Genomic DNA, 17,710 nt, shown 5'->3' with positions numbered 1-17,710 from the left:
GGAATCAGGCCCATAGTGTGAGTTTCCACCCACCCCTTTTTATTAGTACCAGCTACAGTACTTAATAAAAATTATTCTCCAAATAGCCAGGTACTTTTTAATAATACACTCTGCTTGACCCTCGCACACCCATCCCTCATAGTCAACACCCAACAAAGTGCTCCCATGTCTCCATCGGTCATAGCACAGCCCGTCCCGTAGCGGGGCGGGAAGAACCCGATGATGAAGCATGCCACCATGGGTCACTTTGGTGGGTGAGGGTTATTTTCAGAAAACTCATCGGTTTCTCTAAAGTATTAATTATACCATTGATAGGACGGTCGTTCTTATCACAAGTGGACTTCTTTTGGTTATTTACGTAAGATAGGAGGCTGAGTCTACCTTGTATCTTTCCTCTCTTTCCCCCCTTTTGTTTATATTCAGCTTCTTAGTCACCAGACAGCTGGGCTAGTGACTTCGAAAAGTATTCTCACCTCTAAGGGATATAGACCAGCAATCCCATTCTTTCCATCAGGCAGTTCCTCATTCCACAGGCAACCTACAGTTTCAGGTTGCCTATACCTGGAAGGAACCCAGCAACAGAAGAACCTGTCTCTGGATGTCAAGTAATTCCCACCCCTACACTGTGGTGTGGTTTCTCCTACTGGTAAATGAAAATACTGTAACATTGAAATAGGTTTCAACCCACCCATGGATGTGGATTTGGGAGATGCATCTCTGGAGCTGGTTTCAAACAGGTCTTGATATTTAGTTTAATAGCCCCAGATTGGTCTAGATACAACAGGAAGATAATGCTGTCTTTTCGTAACATGGGAATCAAAGAAACAAAACAGACAGGGGCCTTCTCGCTCTACTTCTACACAAAACTGTCTGTATTAACACCTCTGAGGTAGAATTTGTGCTTTGTATTTGTATCTCATATTTATCAGAGATTAAAGCACAAAAGAGACAGACACATCCCTGCTCTGCTTCAACACAAAACTGTTTGCAGCAGCACTTCTGAGCAAGAATTTGTATTTTATATTTGAAATTTCTATTAAATAAGTTGTCCAATGGCAACTTGGTTCTACGAATGATGCAGAAAATGTGCCTGCACTTCAAAGGGGCCTCTGTCTCACTTCTTCCTTTCACAGGAGCCTGGTTTTCTTCAAAGGATTGCAGGAATGTTCCTACAATCATTGCTGCCTGTAAGGCTGTTCTCATCCTCCATTTTGTACACCAGCCACAGCTACGTTATCCAAAGCAGAGTCATATGCCCATAGACAAAGCACTACAAACATGCTCCATGCATGCCCGGATCCACACAACATCCACAGGAACATGCACAGTGAAAACATACTCTCTATACGTGTCACTATAACTTACATCAAGGGTCATATGGACAAATGCACTTTTGCAGTGGGAAACGGCCTAATTTGCACAGTTAGGCCATTTCTGACTGCAAAAATGCATTTTTATAGGTACAAAGCACACATGTGTTTAGCGATTTGGTATTTCGAAGGGGTGTGTTTAGGGCGCCCCTTCCAAATACCAAATTGCAGTGCTATGTAGGAATGTTTCGCGACCGATTTACAGTCACAAAACATTCATTTTTTACTGGCAACTCAAATGTGGTGGTAACCATTCACTAATGGGAAGGGGTCACCACGGGAACGCTTCCCCTTTGTGAATGTTGAAACAAATATTTTTTAAGTTTAGGCAGTGGCCTTCTGGAACACTGCACACTTTTAAAAAATGAAGCTTAAATGTTTCATTTCATTTTTTGAAAAGCATCCCATTTTCCTTTAAGGCAAAGGGGCTGCATATAAAACTTATTAAAAAGCTGCCACAGAAATGGCAGTCTGCTGATCCCAGCAGGCCACCATCCCTGTGATGGCTCCAATTTCTAATGGGTCCCAAACTGTGACATACCTCATTTAGGGCCAGATGTACAAATCATGTGTTTGTGATTTCCTAATAGCGAATTCGCTATTAAGAAATTGGAAACTGCGATGTACAACAGGGTGTTTGACACTGTTAGCGATTTGCATGGGGTCGCAAATGGACCTGCTTATTAATATTCATGAGGCAGGTCGCAATAATCACAGGTATGGTGGCCTGCTGGGGTCAGCAGACCACCATGTCGGTGATTGCTTTTTAAAGAATGCAATATTCTTTTTTGTGATGGAGTCCGTTTACCTTAAAGGAAAATGGGATGCATTGCAAAAATAAAAATTAAAAGCTACCTTTTCATTTCTTAAGAGCAGGCAGTGGACTGTGGGACCACTCCCTGCTCTTGAAAAATGTTGACATCCACATTCACAAAGGAGAAGGGGTCCCTTGGGGACCCGTTCCCGTTTGTGGATGAGTTACCACCATTTTGAAATTGGTGGTAACTGCAAATGTTTTGCGACCGCATTCCCGGTTGCAAAACATTCTTATATACAGCTATGATTTTCTATCAGGAAGGGAAGCTCCAAACTCGCCCCTTCCTAAAACCGAATTGCAAATAAGGTGTGGTACATCTGAAAATTCTTTTTTTCTGGTCACAAACTGACTAATTCACAGAATTGGTCCTTTTTCGCCCAGAAAAAGCATTGTACATCTGCCCTCATATTTATGAGTTAGGTCAATTTGCAACCCAATATGAATTGTGATTTCAGACTTGTACGTTTTCCTACATTATGAATTACAATTTCCTAATTGCGATTCAGTAAGAATCAGAATTATGAAATCGTAATCCCTAATTTTTGCATATATGCCCTCAAGCACCTTGTACGCAAGCGGGGGCCTTATATCATAAGGCGAGCACTACAGGCTTCAGTTCATATTCCAAATGTAGCACAACTTAAAGTGGGTGAAAGTCAATGAGGGAGGCTCACCACAGTGTAGAAGTTTAAATACTAGACGTAAGAATGGATATAACATGGAATTTCCACTGTTTATAACCAACTTTCAAAAGAATCGGGCAATATCAGTAAATATCATTAACCCGCGTTCCTTTAATGGCATCAACTTTTTTGGCCCTTGCTCTCAAAATTTATTATTCTTTTCTTTCACATTTTTTTAGTGTAACCTTGGTCGTTCTCTCCCTAGTTACAGAGCATTTGCAGTAACACAGAAGTCTGTGTAGGAAGGTATTCTGCTCAGGGAGCTCTTTAACTATTTGATAGTCACTTTTCAACAGACGGCTGAAAAAGGTTTTAACACATCCTTTCCCTCCCCAAGTAAGCCCTAGAATGGGCTGATTCCCCATCATTTATTCAGTTCTTCAAAATGTCATCTTTGTTTTGCAAAAAATGTGTCGTCATGCATAGATGCAGAGGTGAAACTCAAAAAAGATGCAAAGGTCGTAAATACCTCAGGTGGTTTCAGAAAGCCATGCATTTATTTCCTCTTTCCCTCTGTTAATCTCATTTCTTGCTCTGCTCCATCGAGCAATGCTGTCTCAAACATATCTTCATCTAATGTCGTCCAAGTAATGACCCCCTCTCCTCTCTTCTGACATTCCAGGAAGAATGCAACTGACCATATGGTGGTCATCTATGTCTCCCCTTATAAGCGCAGAAGTATGTGGGTAACGAAAAGAAAGCTCTTGTTCATTTCCACTCATGAATCCCAGGCAAATCCAGTTATTGCCCTGACTGCCCAGTTATTACCTTCATTTATTCGTTCAGATTGTTTCCGCAGTACTAACAGGTTTTTCTTGGGTCAAAAATGGGGATTTCCTGTTTTTGTTCATCATGCGGACTTACCCTGTGCTTTTCCAACTCATAGAATAAAACCTGCATCACAAATCTCCAGAGAGATGCTTCACATTTCCCCATGTTGATTAATTCTTCAGCAAAGTGTAAGTCTTTGCTAGACAGAGAATACAGCCAAAGTGTACCCACAAACATAATTGGAGGTGGCTACCACCAAGCTTTGAGGGGACGAACTGGTGCTCGTGGAAGTAACAATTGTTTGGAGGGGTGCCGCTCTATTCTCTGTACCACTGCCACTAGATGTTAGGATGTGATTGTGTGTGTACGTGACAGGTTGATATGTCCTGGGTTCTGTTGTGCTCTCTTGTGTGTTCCCAACATTCTGACTTTGACACAGAGTAAATCTATGTGCCTTTTTCCCATTTCCTACTGGAGTGAAGCAGAAGAGTATCCCTGAATTGCAGCAGCTGCTGTAAACATAAGGCTGTCTATGCTGAATATAGAAGAGAGAACATCTGTTTCCTGGTCTCCCACTTCCTTGTCTCCTGTAGGGGAAGGCCTGGAAAGAAGCAATTGGTAATGGCAGGAGCCTACTAGAAATTGAAGTGTGGTGGAGCTGCCGATTTGACACTTGGTTTCATTTGGAATTAGAAGATGGACCTTTACTTCTATTCTACCAGTGACACGTCCCATCAAAATGTAATTCTATACTCTGCACAGTAAAGACTACTAGGGGCAGAAGCCTGAGATGCTGTTTATCTAAAAGTCAAAGGCCAGTCCCTAATTGTCCTCAAGTAAAGACTAAAAGAAGGTGATGCTACCTAAAACAGAAGAGCTGCTCTAAACTGCACCAGCCAATGCCAGATGCCATTGTGTTAGCACGATGAAGAAATCCTCACAAACCGGTGTGCCACTCCCCTGTGCTTTGTTTCATCCTGCTGCATTCAAGAAGCATAAAACAACAAGCTACTAGACTATCCAACATCCCCTGAGAGAGATACATCTGCTCGCAACATACAGGTACCTGAACAGTTTAGATTCAATGTACTCTGTTTGGCAACATTGTACCTCTTGATCAGCATAGCAACTATGCGTCTTACTGAATATTTAGTTAATATGGGCACCAGCTGTTATAGTCTTGGCCCCTTAATATACCTCTGTAAAAACAAAATGTGTTTTGTATCATTAGAGAAGTAATTTAGCTTGGGTAGACATTGCTAATCTGGGCTGAATTTTTCTGGATGACATTTTTAAAAATGGTGGATGTGTTGCAATGATGATCTAAAATTTCAGGAACCATGAGACCTATATACTTCATTTTGGTGTCAAAACATAGGTTTGGAGGGGAAAGCAGTCTTATGGAGACAGAACATAAGTCCTCAGAGTAACCCTTACACCATTTTCCAAGATGGCGGCTCTATAAAGATGTGTTTTGGCCATCATATTGGTAATTTATTTTAATATTGTTTTTGTTTCAGGTTTTCCATTGATTCAAATTCGTAAACATGAGTGAAGCAGGTGGTAACAGAGGATCTTTATCTCCTGACAGAGTGTTGCTAACTACACAATCTGAGGACTGCTTCAACAAAAAAAATATGTCATATGCCAAACTAATCCGAAAGAAAAGTTAACATCAAATGCCGCTAGACAGAAGAGAGTTTGAGATGCTATAGAAATATGGCAAGGCAAAGTTCACAAAAGATTGAAACTGATGGTGAAGAGGATCACATATTGTATCATGTGCTACAGGTCGTTTAAAACGGAAAAAAGCCTGGAATTGTCTTAAAAAAAAACAAAAAAACAGAAACCAGTGAATCACAACAAGAATCCGAGTCTTCTGAGAAAGCGACAACAACCAAACCCAATGCCATTCCACTTAAAAAATTGATGGCTACCACTCGTCCACCTTAAACAACTGATCAGAAGCAGATGATCTTTAATGTGTTATATGTGTTTTAGCCAGAACAAGGGCCAAAGGGATTGATGAAAGACCAAAGTACAGAGTATGTGAGTCTCAAAGGGAAAACATGTTTTTATCTGCATTTAGTTTCATCCAAGATGAAGTTTTCAGCCTAGTTGCTGATCTGAACAGCAAGGTAAATGTATTTGCAGCGGATTTGTATGCCCACCCAAACTGCATGCACGGATACATTCGTAAATATGAATGTACAATGAGCTCCCAGCAGCAAAGTAAGCACCAGCCTTCAGTAAAGTTTGCACTCTTTGAAAAAGCAAATGAAGTTTTAAAGTCACTCTTGAGTGCTGGCTACGGGTTCACACTCAGTGAGATCAGAGAAATAATGGTCAACATTGATGAAACTGTACTGATCCATAATGATGAAATTAAGATTTTGATGGCGCGAATGTACAATGACAGAATTCGTTTTTATCAGTCTAACAAAAAAAACAAGCCACTTATGGTGTTCTCAGCTGATTTGACTCCTGAAGTTCTTGCTGCCAAAATAAGATCACATGAAGCAGTAAAATCAGCAGGAACCATTTTAAGAAATGCCCTGAAAGATTTAGATTTTGTAGATAATGTCAAATTTTGTGATGCCCGAGATCTCCGCAAATCATGGAAGTTAACAAGAATACCTGATGTCTTAAATTTTTTTATATCATTGTTTAATATCAGCAAAGAAAAACTGTTTCAAACTAAAGTTCTTGAGTTCAGAACAGAAGCCGACAACATTGATGATAACTTTGAAGATATAAGAGAAGAAGTGGAAGACAATCCCATGAACCAACAGGCCTCTTCTGTGCAAATGTACTGTCATTTCCAAATCATGCTTTATGAATTCCATCACTGCAAAAAGAAAACTCTGCTATACATGATGACTGCCCACTCATTCTATGACAAGGGCAAAAGTAGAGAGTTAATCACTCAATGAATAGGATTGGTGTATCAACAAGTTATAATTGACATAGGATGGAGCAGGAACTTGTTAGCAGCTTATGCTGTAAAATCTTGTGAATCTGACAGCACACCACTTCCAAGACACTTTACTAGGAAAGGATTTTCAATTGATACTCATGATAATTTTGATTTTGAAGACAGCTCTTCTTTGTCTGGAACATCCAGCAAGCATGATACTGCCATCGTGCTTTTTCAAGACTGTACCAATGAAGTAGCTGCTGGAAAACAAGCTGTGGCAGCTATAGGCATAAACAAACGAAGCTGGAAACTTATAACCCAACTTCCTTGCCCATGTGTACAAAATCACTGCAAGCCATCAACACATCCCAGTTACCCAGAAAGTCTCAAAGTGGCTGACGACATGGATCTTCTTTTACTTGATGGTGTGGTCAGTAAAGATGATTTAACTGCTTTTATCATGTCCCTTACTCGATGCGGACTGAATGATGAAGAAAAGCCAGTTCCTCTGTGGGCAGGAATTCATGCTCTGATCTCCCAGAATACCATCCCACTGAAAAAGGTTGGGTTTTTACCAGTAATACTCTAGTCACAAACTATGCAACAGTATACAGAGCTCTAAAAAATTTCCAAATTATGTGTGCTCAGGTTGAAGACAAGCCTACCCTGCCAAATTTCTGCGATGAAGGTGCTTTCCGTATTGTAGCTGACATTTTTCATGAGCAATCCAGTAGAATTTTATGATCTTTATCCAATGATGGGCATTTTCCACATGATAAAAGATGCGTTGCTATGCGTAGGAAGTTATCCCAGTGGATTTGCCATAGACAATGCACTTATTGAGTCTGAAATCTTTGGATGCAAAACTGTCCAGCCAGTATTGAGGGGAACTCATTATTTTCATTTGTTACAAGGTATGCTCATCATATCTGAGGCTATAGAAACATTGTGTTGGAATGTTTTCTGGAACAAGAATGACAAATTAGGTTTTGTATATCTTATCTCAGAAGTACACAAGGCACAGGGTGCAATTCATTAAAAAAAACATAAGACAAAGCCAGGCAATGATCAATACACTCATTTTAAAATCAGAACACCAGAAAACCAAGTCTGTAGCATTTTCCAAAGAATGTGAAGAAAAACCAGAACTTTGCAAGTACTGGGGAAATGTTTTACACATGAAAACTCTTGTGAAAAACTTTGTACATGCTGATTGGGAGCTGCACGTGAAGACAGTGGAGTCACTGATGATTGTATTTCATGAATTTGATTGCATAAACTACCTGAGATATAGGTCCTGGTATTTGGAAAGAGTGAAGAACTAGAGGAAGAAAAAACATACCTCTACAGAAAATACATCCACAGACATTTTGTAGTGAAAGACAAAGAGAGAAGATTCAATGCTATGGCTCCAGATATAAAACTGGAACGGACAATCCAGAGATCACAGAAAGCTCAAAGGGAATTGTTGGTCAGACACATAAAAGTGTATATGTTACTCAATGGTAGCTAGTTTACTATGAAGTCCTTTCTCTTTGCAATATTTTTAGAGAAGACAAACTCAAAATTAATGGACCACCGTGAAACTGTTCCTCACCACGAACTTGTGGGAAAAAGAGGGGAGCGTTTTAATAAATGTGTTGACAGCCTTCTTCATTTCATGCAGCAGCAAGGAAACCCATTTGAAATGACTGAGCCTGTGTAACTACACAACTTCATGACCAAACAATATGTGGATAATGATATAAACACAAGTCTACTAGATGTCCTGGAACATGGATTGTAACTATATGCATAACTGAAGCAGGAGAGATTTGTATTGAAAGAGAAAAAGCTGTTTGGCATAATCAGTAAAGCTACATTTCCATGCTTTAATTGCCATAGTAGGAGTTTCGTCCAAAAAGCCACAACAAAACAGGTTGCAAAAAAGCTATTTTCGTGATCTTCTTCCAACAAACGCATTATTTGATGGAGATGCTACAACCAAACCAGTGAAGCACAAACTCGTACAAGAGATCGAAAAAAACTTTCACCTTTCAACTCGAAAAGGTGCCCTCATTGAAAACTGCTGTTGTTGTGGACTATATACCCCAATTGCGAATGGTCAATGTTAGACCTGGCATCATTGGCGGGGGGTTCCCCGGTATTATTTGCCTCCTGTGTTTTTGCTGTGTGTTGGACTTCGTTTTGCTGGTCTAGATGCTTTGGGCACTTTGCCACTGCTGTTCAGTGCAAAAGTGCAAGTGTTCCCTTTCTAAATTGTTGTTATGGATTGGGGTTTCCATAATTGGCTTATTTGATTTACTAGTTAGTCCCTAGTACAGTGCACTAAATTCCTGAGGGGACTAAATTGCGGGGTAGAATTGGCCTCACATTTAGGCTCATGATCTGTTAATGTTTGGTTTTATGGCTGATACACAGCATGATGTGAAAGAAATGAAGCTCCTGGAAGTGTGTTTCTTAATTTTGTGTTATTATCATTAGGGGTATTTATCTTAAAAAGTGCATTCACAAGAGGATGAAATTGAAGGGACCATAGCCGATCCAGGGCAAGATAATAATATCACGGTATACTTCGACAGGTCCGATACACGGCCATAAAAATGCTATATAGTGTACTATAAACACTCAGAATTCTGTATACATTTTATGAATTCAGTATAATGATTATAGAAAGCATGAAGTCTGCAGTGATTAAGTATAGAACTTAAAATGAAATGAGCATTATTGTATTAACTGTATATATCGATGATACTACAAAATTGCGCTCATGTTTGTGCTTATGCGCTTGTCCCTTTTCGATTGTGATGCACTAATGAAATGTTTTTTAAACATGGCCTCTTCCGGTGTGTCAGTAACAACAAGGAAGGCAGTTCGCCGAAACGCGTTTGTTGCTTGCTGCTGAATAAAAATTTTCAAATGCCCCCGCAAGTGCTGATTTTCTTTGCAACTGAAGAAAATAGAGCTTGAATATATACCCACAATGCACTAAGCAACGATGGGCGGGGTATTTGGTATTTAGTCCACCTGGCTGTGAGGACTGTTTTGAATGAGCCAGTGAACAAGGGCAGGAGCCCGAAATGCATATGGCGTATTTTGGGAGGAGAGAGCAAGTTTTGCAGCCTGAAATAAAAGCTACGGAGATACTTACCAACTGTGTGGCGTTCCTACAAGGGCAACCTTCTTCTTTTGTGATTAAAATTGCGGCGCGCCTCGTCGCAGGGACGCTCTGCCGCGATGACATCGGACCGATGGCTCTTGAAATTCTGAGGGCCGTATGGTGTTGGTAAATCCAATATTTCAGGCGAAAAACGAGCAGGAACTTTGATGTTTCTCCTCCATGTAACCCACATGGGGATCACAGTTTTAATTCAAGCTTTCCATCCAGCATCCACAATGGAGAAATATGAAAGGACTTCCATACCCACAATGCACTAAGCAACGATGGGCGGGGTATTTGGTATTTAGTCCACCTGGCTGTGAGGACTGTTTTGAATGAGCCAGTGAACAAGGGCAGGAGCCCGAAATGCATATGGCGTATTTTGGGAGGAGAGAGCAAGTTTTGCAGCCTGAAATAAAAGCTACGGAGATACTTACCAACTCTGTGGCGTTCCTACAAGGGCAACCTTCTTCTTTTGTGATATATATATATATATATATATATATATATATATATATATTTCCCCAATTCGGCTCCATTTAATTAGACCCCTGGCGATTCTTCATCCGGTGCGAAACTGCAGCAGAGCCATGCCGTAATTTATTCACCAACAGCTTCCCTCTCAGGAGACCACCCTATAAAAACATCTGATGCCAAACATGTGATTAATGATGTCACTCATTTGTTAGACTAGACTTCTGGTCCTTGTAGTCCTCAAGCCATGTAAGATGTTGGCATTTTGTTTCAATAAAGACATTAATGTATCCCCAAATACATGCATATTTTCTTTTACTTAATTCAGCGTATTTTTTAGCTTTTATATATATCCTATTTTTATCCATTTATCAATGACATACATTCGTTCTGCCATAATGTATTTTACTTATCATTTTCCTAATCGGCTCTTACTGAGCGGAAAGAGACAGTTTATATTTTTTGTTTTTTATTTACAAGTCTTGAGGACTACAAGGACCAGAAGTCTAGTCTAACAAATGAGTGACATAATTAATCACTTGTTTGGCATCAGATGTTTTTATAGGGTGATTCAAATGCATAATATTAACCGTGATCAAGTTATCTGTTGATAGTGAAACGCGTTAGTAATTCCTTGAAACTGGATGCTATTGAATAAATAAAGGAAATTGGGGTAAACAAAGAATCCTGTGAGTGCGTACTACTTGGTCTCCTGAGAAGGAAGCTGTTGGTGAATAAATTACGGCATGGCTCTGCTGCAGTTTCGCACCGGATGAAGAATCGCCAGGGGTCCAATTAAATGGAGCCGAATTGGGGAAATACAAACGTTGGGACCCGGTGAACGCCAGCATCTTTCTGTTGGTGGAATTGCGGAGAGAAACAAAGCGCTGACACAGTGGGAATTGCAATCCAACATCGGAGGGTGGAGGTAAGCATATATTACCATGTTATGCGTTCGTTTTGAGCAATCCACTTAACGTTTATGAGACGGGTGCACATCGCTGGTTATTTCCGAATAAAGAGGGAAAATCCTTTTGCACTGGCAAAAAGACCGCAATATTAATATCCAATGGAAATTAGTGGCCAATAAATATCAGTAGCAAAGTTGGTATCTTTCCCCACGGACAGAATTCAGAACCCCGCCTGCCTTTTTTCTGGTCTTCAAAAGTTTTTGAAGCAGTTTGAAATAGCCATATTTACTAAGGATTAGTTCCAGTCTACTAGGAAATAGATATGGAAAAACGTGATGCCAAACGTAATGAACACCTGGACTCTTTCTTTGATCAAGAAACAATATCACAGGGTCAAAATCAAAAAGAACGGAACGTCGATATTAAAAAATCAGACACACGCAGCAAACTTAAAATATGGGAGAAATTGAGCAAAAAGGAGATAAATAAGTGGTGGGAACTTACAACGTTAAGGACATATTTGGAGGTGCGGAGGGTCTCTAGAGGACTCAGAATATCCCTAATGCCGAGTCAACAAGATGCAAGCAATGAACTTTTACAAGAATGGGGAGATTATGTTTTGAACTCCTCACTGGGCTTAATATCTATCTTGGTAAAACACATTGAAGTGGAATTAACGAAGATAAAAGAAGAACTACAGGCTTTGGAAAAAGAACTAGCCTCAGTAGAAATGAATCCTGAAATGACCAAACTAAAAGAGGACTTGGAGAAATATGTAGAAAAACACGAGGAAGTGGTAAAAATGAGAAAACAGTCCAAATTTCAAAGAGACAAAGAAGATTATGCGCAGGGTCGCATATTTACATATGCAAAGAAATTTGATATCTTTAAGGAGCCTTAGATGCTGTTCTGCCCACCAAAAAATTCATAAACAAAAACAACAGCTACAGGTCGTCATGGTATACTCCAGAACTGGGGTTGATGAGAAAGAACTGCAAACGGCTTGAACGGGAATGGCGGAAGGACTGGGCTGTTAATAGTAAAGACCACTACCGTGAAGCCATGAGATCTTATAAGGCGGCACGCAAATCTACTAAGGCCGTCTATTTTGAGGATAGAATAAATAAGGCAGGCAACTCTTCTAAGGAAACATATAAGATCCTCAAAGAGCTTATCACGGTTCCCACCCCTTCGACCTCTCAGGTGGTGAATTCCAACAAATGTAATCAGTTGGCTCAGTTTTTTGACACCAAAATTCGGAATATCATAGCCAGCCTTCCCCCTAGTTCAGGAACTATGGCCATGCCACCTCCTGAGGGTCCTTCAGCTGCGATGAGATTAGATATAATATCTCCCATCTCAAAGGAGGATTTTTGTAAAGAGCTCCTGGCACTGAAGAGTGGCTCCCCGTTGGACCCCATGCCCATTCGGATTCTCAAACAACTTGTGGACCTTATTGCCGGTCCTGCAACTGACCTTCTGAATGCCTCCTTTTCCCAGGGCATAGTCCCCCCTAGCTGGAAGCAGGCTATTGTCAAGGCTCTTTTGAAAAAGCCTGACCTTGACCCTGCTGATCTGACAAACTATCGTCCCATCTCGCTTCTGCCTGGCCTGAATAAGATCGCGGAGAAGTTTGTCAACCGCCAGCTCTCCGGTTTCCTAGAAACTAACAACCTAGTAGGTCAGACGCAGACTGGCTTCCGCCCAGGCCAGGGAACAGATTCAGCTCTGATAGCAATGATCGAAGAAGGCAGAGTTATCTTAGACTCAGGAGGATCGGCCGCAATGGTCCTCCTGGATCTAAGCGCTGCTTTCGACACGGTGGATCATAACATCTTGATCCACCGTCTAGGAAACATGGGAATAGGAGGGTCGGCTCTTCAGTGGCTTCAGTCATATCTGAGTGACCGTTACTATCAGGTCTGCGATGGCCATTTTAGATCTTTGCCTGCCCCCCTCCTGTGTGGTGTCCCGCAGGGCTCGTCATTGAGCCCGACGCTTTTTAACGTCTATATGGCCCCACTGGAGGAGGTGGTGGCCCCTTTTGGGGTCACAATGGCAACCTACGCTGACGACACTCAACTGTTAGTTTCTTTGTCCCTGTCGGAAACCCATGGAGCGAAGTTTGCTGCTTGCCTTACTAACATCATGACATGGATGTCGGACTCCCGGTTAAAACTTAATGGGACGAAAACGGAACAAATGCTCCTTGGCAATTTATGCTCTTCACTGCCCAAATGTATGTGGCCGGTCAGCCTGGGCGCCCCCCCAACCCCTAAGAGCGCTATAAAAAGTCTTGGGGTATGGCTAGAACCTGAGCTGTCTATGATCACTCAAGCCAAACGAGTGGCAGGGACATGTTACGGACTGCTTCAGTCAGCCCGAAAAGTCATGTCGCTCCTCCCAGACCACTCCAGGAGACTATTGGTTCAGGGACTGGTGCTTTCTAGGCTCGATTACAGTAATGCCCTTTTCCTGGTGGCACCTGAATCTACTCTGAATGTTCTTCAAAGAGCACAGAATGCAGCTGCACGGATGCTCACTGGTTCAGCCAAAAGCTCCTCAGCTCGGCCCGCTTTGAAGGCTTTGCATTGGCTACCTATCAGAGCGCGCATTATATTTAAATCTCTCTGTATAGTGTTCAAAGCCTTACAAGGATCAGGCCCCCCCATTCTAAGAGATCTGGTCCGCTCTTACAAACCTACGCATACCCTTCGCTCTGAAGATGGGAATCTAGTAATGATACCCAGAGCAAAAAAGGTGAAAACAGGTGGACGCCGGTTTTCTATTAATGCAGGTCAACTATGGAATGCTCTTCCGTTGGTTTTGCGAAAAGAACCCACTTTTGCAAAATTCCGGAAAGCATTGAAGACCCATCTCTTCCCCTTGTAGGCTTTTCTAAGTGCTGGGGTAATGGTTCATCATATTGTCAGCGCTGGGACGCTCAAGGGCAGCCATGCGCTTTAGAAATTCTTTTTCATTTCATTTTCATTTCATTTCAAGGGCAGATGGCAAGACGAGCACAGAGTTCCACAAGTGTAACATCACTAACATCAACAGGAGCAAGTGACATTGAAGGGGAATCGAGTGAAGAACAATCCACAAGGATTTTTTTAGGGGACATGAGACTTGTTCACCAATAAGGACACTGGGAACAAAATCAAAATCAATACCAAGCTCCAAGAGGAAGGGGAAGAGGTCGCAGATGGAAACCTCGGACACCCACATTATCATCAAAAAGACAACAAGAAGAGGAAAAAGGAAAAAGTGGATCCGAAGAGACAGGCACAAAAACGAGGCGCATGCGCCAGAAAACCTCGCAATAGATTGGACAGATTTCCCAGATGACAAAGAGGAACTAGTAGTAATGAATTTATCAACGCGCACCTTGTCAAATAATGAAATATCCTTGTTAAAACATGGGATTAATTTTTGTCCAACACAATCAATGGACTTAACTCAGACACGTATTGACATCTACAAATACATAAGAAAGATCAAACTTGCAAAAATCTTTAAAGAGAATCAAGAAATGGCGAATTTTACCAAAATGAAAAAGAAAAAAATGGAGGTCAGTTTGTGAGAACCACCTTTGAAAACCACGGACATGCCGGCACTTTTGACTCTGGTGAATTTGGATGTGACGGAAAAAACAAATATCATTGATGAATCCACAGCATGCCCACAGATGGGAGCAGGCCTGAGTGGTAAAACACCTCCCTCACGCTTTTACCCTCAATTGCCTCCTGGCAATAAAATTGACATCTTTCAAGAAGCTGTGGTACAAGATATATACAAAATCAGAGGAACAAAATACCAAGATAATTTGAAAAAAGAAGAGAGAACAGCCCTAAATGAATTAATGGAGGACAAATCAATAACTATAAAAATGGCAGATAAAGGGGGAAACATCGTCATCTTAAATACCTCAGACTATGTGTCAGAAAATCATTTGCAACTTAAGAATAAAGAATATTGCAACAAATTGGATAAGAATCCAACACGAATATTCCAAGAGAATTTGTATAAGGAAATCCACAAGTGGCAACAATCAAATTTGCTTGATGATGACGAAAGGAAATTTCTGATTACTGAGCACCCCATCACAGCAACAATATATTTCCTTCCCAAAGTACATAAGAACCCATCAAAACCACCAGGCCGACCGATAGTCTCTGCGAAAGGATCACTTATGGAACCTGTCACAAATTATATCGACTACTTTTTAATGCCTTTTGTGCTCAATTTAAGCTCATACTTGAAAGATACAACTGATCTCTTGCGACATCTGCAAGAATTACCATGGCAAGCATCCTATATGTTGATCACGATGGACGTAATATCGCTTTACACGAATATTGAAAATAATATCGGCCTATTAGCATGCGGTCATTTCCTCAAGGAGCAAGATATCAAATTCAAACAACATAATCAAATGTTAATGGATATGATCCAAATGTGCCTCACTCAAAATGTATTTCTGTTCGGTGAGGAGATTTACCAACAGATAAAGGGATGCGCGGTGGGCTTCTCCTTCAGTCCAGGATACGTGTGTCTTACCATGGGATGGTGGGAACAACAAGTGGCATGGCATCCTAACAATGACAGATACATAAACAAAGTCATGAAGTGGCTAAGGTATATCGACGATCTTCTGATAGTGTGGGGTGGCACAGCACAGGACTTTGAGGAGTATTTCAAGATTTTAAACTCAACAGATGCCAAAATAAGATTTACATATAACATCAGTAAAGAAAGAATAATATTCCTAGACACAGACATCTACAGTGCGAACAACAAATTGGAAACCACACTGCATAGGAAGGAGACCTCCACTAATGCAACACTACATGCGAACAGCTTTCACAAGTCATCGGTGAAGGATAACATCCCATATGGAGAATTTTTGAGACTACGGCGGATCTGTTCAGAACAACAAGAATGGGAGGAGCACAGTAAAAATACAGCAAAGAGATTTAAACATCGTGGATATATAAAAAAGGCATCATCCAAAAATGTTGGAAACGTGCTAATGAAAAGAAAAGACAGGACATTCTGGATGAAAATTGTAAGGGTGCAAATAAATCAAGTATAAACCAATTGGAAAACCCCACAGTGAGACTAATTTTGGATCATTCCAAAGAATCAAGACAAATAGGGGATATCCTTCGGAAAAATTGGAAGCTCCTACAATTGGATCCAACTGTAAGTGAAATCATGGGTAAAAACCCAAACATCACGTTCTGCAGTGCAAAAAACTTGAGAGAAAAACTAGTACACAGCCATCATCAAGATAATGATAAAAAGAAAGGAATGCAATGGCTAAGGACAAAGGGCTTCCTAAAGTGCTACACATGTAAAGTTTGCCAAATTGCTAAAAGTATGACAGAGGTCAGATTACCTAACAACAAGACATGGCAAATAAAAGAACTACAAAATAATCAATGGGGAGGGAAGGAGAAGCTGTGGTCCATTCGGCTTCCATTCATAGATGCAAAGAATCAATAGAGAGTGGACCACTTGTCCTGTGTCGCCAGGGTCTATTTGCTCTTGGTTCCGTCATAAAAGAACCCTCACAACTGTACACAGGCGCGAAGGCGGTATTTACTGGGTCACCGCTAATGTGTACTAGTACAGCATCATCATAGGGTCTTTTTTAGTATGTATGCTGTCCTCCGCCAGGAGGAAGACCAACTGGTAAAACAGTAGCGTCCAGACATGAATATGAGGGAGGAAAGGTGTGAGAAGTGCTCTTGATAAAGTGAGGTAAAATTCTCTTAATCACTTTTTCTAATGGGACTTTATTGAGAGAATGTTGAAAAAGAGAAAAATAAAAAAGTTGAAGTAAGGATATAGACCGAGTTACTGGTCTGCCGTACTTTCAGGTGTCAAGGATCAGGGTCAACATGTTTCAGCCTTCTGTAAAAGTCTAAAGGCTTTCGTCAGGACCAATCAGAAGGAAAGCGCGTTGTGGCTCCTTAAGTAGTGAATATTATTCACTGATTACAAGTAAAAGGGGTCAGATCCATGGTATCTGTACCTGATAGAAAAAAGGAAAAGCAACAGCATTGGGTATTGCTAGGGACACAAAATAGAAATCGTATTGTGTCACAATAGTTTACTGGAGTGCTACTGTCCTGTTTGGAAAGGTGAGGTTAGTGGCTTGGTGGACTACTGAGAGAATTCGGGCAAGTGGCGAGAAGGGCGGCTATTCAGAATTGTAAAAAGGGGCAAATTTAGTAAGTTAAAAATAACATCTTTTGGTTGTAGTTGTGCGTATAGTCGGGCGTGTTAGTTGCCTGTAGAAGGTGCAGCTATTAGAGTGCTTTATATTATGCTGGTGTTGACTTCAAGTATGTTTATAAAACAATCGAGTTAAGCTGTGCGTAACGCGGTGCAGAAAGAAAATAAGTGTTAAAGTCCGCGAATACGTTTAGCAGGCGGTGCCCCTCGTGTCTATACGAGTGTAACGGTCAAGTACTGTATAGAGTGTAACAGACAAAATACACAAACAGCCTAACCCACAATTTATCAATAATCTCAATATTACCTCATACGGGTGCAAATTGCACTTCTTGGTGGTACCCGAGAGGCATTCACGGAACTA

This window comes from Triturus cristatus, chromosome 8, assembly GCF_964204655.1.
Source record: "Triturus cristatus chromosome 8, aTriCri1.1, whole genome shotgun sequence".
In the NCBI taxonomy this organism is placed as follows: domain Eukaryota; kingdom Metazoa; phylum Chordata; class Amphibia; order Caudata; family Salamandridae; genus Triturus; species Triturus cristatus.
The sequence above is the reverse complement of the archived record's forward strand: the minus strand, read 5'-3'. Positions refer to the sequence as shown.